The 3,072-nt window shown below is 45.3% G+C and overlaps 1 pseudogene; it reads right to left on the bottom strand.

Annotated features, from left to right (window-relative positions):
* Positions 1 to 2,296: 2,296 nt before the first annotated feature.
* On the bottom strand, positions 2,297 to 2,763 carry LOC144827258 (large ribosomal subunit protein uL23 pseudogene; annotated as a pseudogene).
* Positions 2,764 to 3,072: the final 309 nt, after the last annotated feature.

Raw genomic sequence — 3,072 nt, 5'->3', positions numbered from 1 at the left:
TAAAAAGCAGCTGCGTATCATCTGCATAGGCTATCATCTTAGCTCCTAACTCCTCTGCTAAATATATCAGAAGAGTCATGTAGATGTTAAACAGGAGGGGACTAAGGGAGGAACCTTGCGGGACGCCCGTTGTAACCGGATGAGGAAGGGATGAGGATGGTGGAATCCAGATCTGCTCGGAGCGCCCTTCCAAAAAAGAGCGAATCCAACCCCACACCGCACCTGAAACGCCAATCCTGGCCAGCCGAGACAGAAGCAATGGATGCAGGACCATGTCCAACGCGGCCGAGAGGTCGAGCAGAATTAAAGCCGCCCTCCCACCAACGTCCATCATAATAGTAGACTCAGTCTCTGTATTGTGAAGTTTTGTTGACCTATTACATAGTCATACTAAATTTGTAGGAACCATATAACAGATGAATATGCAAAGAGGGATGCAAAATGTTAAAAATCTTCAAGATGCAAGAGCTTGAGAAGCCTAGCACAGAGAGCTGCAGTGTAATCAGTTACACAAGGCCCTATCACCAAGCTTCTCATTGCATTGCAGTGCCAATGGGAGTGGCAATACATGCAGTTTATAATGGGGTCCACGAGGGGCGGCCACTTCACCCAAGAATTCCAAGATGGCTGCCGTCTATGCCCCGAGCAGAGAGATTTGCTGCGCTCCAGTGGCTCAGCTCCACATAATGAAGCCGCTGGCACCATAAATTCAAGAACATCGAGCTTTGGGGGATATGTTCTTGAGGTAGCAGATCCTGACGTGTGCTGCAACGAACTGACAGAGAGAATGGACTTAGACTAGTAGGGGGAAAATGAGGCAGGAGACGCCAAGGACAGGCTTGGAGCAGATAAGGTAGGAGATACCAAGGATGGGCATGGCGCAGACAAGGAGGGATATGCCAAGGACAGACATAGAGCAGACAAGGAGAGATACACCAAAGACAGGCATAGAAAGGACAGAGGTGGAGAGGATGGAAACCAGAAAAAGCACTGTACCAGAACTGCTCCCAAGTCTAGCAGTCCCAGAGAGACGGATGATGTGGCTAAAGTCACCACAACACTGGAGGGCCATGGCTTAAGGCAAGTCCCAGTTGTTAGTGAGTTTACAGTAAGAAGGTGGTGGGCCGGTATACGATCACCATAATGGGGTCACTCTGGAAGGGTAGACACCTATAAATGTAGGCAAACACCACTTGCTTCATGGGCATGGTGATGGCACATTAATTAGGGTGTAGGAAAAGGCCATAGGATTTGTAATTGATTTTGTTTTCCCTCTTATGTTTTGCTTTGAAGGCCAAAAGATGCCTCATCTCTGCACCTGGAGAGTAAGGGGAGAATGCAGAAGGGGAGAGAGAACATGCCCGGGATACCCACGGTTACAGAGGGGGGAAAAAGATGAGCCAGAGAGGAGAGCCTTGCCGTTTACAGCCAATGACCTCTGAGTCTGTGCTAGCTGCTCCAAATAGTGACAAATAAAGGTTCTAAACGCCTATCCATGACTGGGAGTATCTCTAGCAGGGAAGGTGGGGTTGTGGTAACCACACAAGACTAAAGCAAATTTGTTTTTGATCATTATGACTTTCCTACAGTGGTTTATCAAATAGCCCTTTCCCTAACCCCTAGTATAGCTTGTTGGATGTAGGCTAAGAAATTCCCAAACCAAGATGGATGGTTAACCATAGCCACTACACAGCTCAAGAAGAAGCAAGAATTCCTGCTCAAGGGCAGTGACTTCCTTTGTTAAATGGGATGACCGATTTGTGGTAGCTTTGCATGAGCAGTGACAGTAAGGAAACTCCCAGGCAAAAAAGCAACAACAGAACTACTACTTGTACAGTGTGGTAGGTGTGTACCAACAGTGCCTTAAGCACTAATGGAAGCACAATGGACCCCTCAAATCCTGGGCCCTGGTGCCACTGTAGATGTTGCATTAATGATAACTTTGTTCCCGGTTTATCCCACATGTAGTAGTATATATGGGGTGGTAATATACAGTTGGAAGTCTCAAAGTTCATGCAGGGGCAAATAGCATCTATCATAACTGTGATGTGTGATATAAATATCATTGTTCACTGGCCAATTGATAAGTGTCTATTAAACACCCATTATGAATATTGTTTTTTTTTCTGTTCTGGGCATTCCCCTGCTTGAGCTAAATTTGTTAGTTAATACCTCTAAATGCTGACCATGCATGATTCATATGACACACATTTGGTTCATAGCATTATGTTCTCCAATCTGATAATCAAGCCTATGCGAATATATTCACAACATTTTAGCTAAATGCAGAGCAGGCTTAGATTATGCCAATTTTGTTGGCTACATCAAGTGCATCATAGTCTGGAGCTAGACGCACATATGCCTTCTTCTCGCCGTCTGGCCTGATCAGGGTGTTGACCTTGGCAACATCAATATCATAAAGCTTCTTTACAACCTGTTTGATCTAGTGCTTGTTAGCCTTGACATCCACAATGAAGACCAGCGTGTTGTTATCTTCAATCTTCTTCATGGCAGACTCCGTGGTAAGAGGGAACTTAATAATCGCATAATGGTCAAGTTTGTTCCTACGAGGAGCACTCTTCCTGGGATACTTCGGTTGCCTCTTTAACCTCAAGGTCCTCGGCCTCCTGAAAGTGGGGGCTGTCCTAATTTTCTCCTTCTTGTGACTGCACCCCCATAAGAGCATCCTTTTTTAGCTTTCAAAGCCTTGGACTTTGCTTCAGTTTTAACAGGGACAGCTTCCTTCTTGGCCTTCGGTGCCATGTTGGGGGTGTTTACATTAGATTGTTACTGATGTCTCCGAATTTCTAGAAGGTTAACAACTATGGGCCCGATGTAGGTAACCAAATACCGGACGGTAATGGCAGAAAATACCGAATTTCGGCCGTTACCGACCGGTATTTGGTGTTTAAGATGTAGGGGGCCTTAAATTTACCGATTCGGTAAACTTACAGAATCGGTAAATCTAGATGTAGGTGGCACTGAAAACAGTGCCACAGGCCCTTACGAATTTGTTATTTACCATGAAATACTATTTCATGGTAAATAACGAATTCCTGTATATATGCACAT

This window comes from Lissotriton helveticus, chromosome 4_1, assembly GCF_964261635.1.
Source record: "Lissotriton helveticus chromosome 4_1, aLisHel1.1, whole genome shotgun sequence".
NCBI lineage: Eukaryota > Metazoa > Chordata > Amphibia > Caudata > Salamandridae > Lissotriton > Lissotriton helveticus.
Note: the sequence above shows the minus strand (reverse complement) of the source record. Positions and strands in the feature narration are given on the sequence as shown.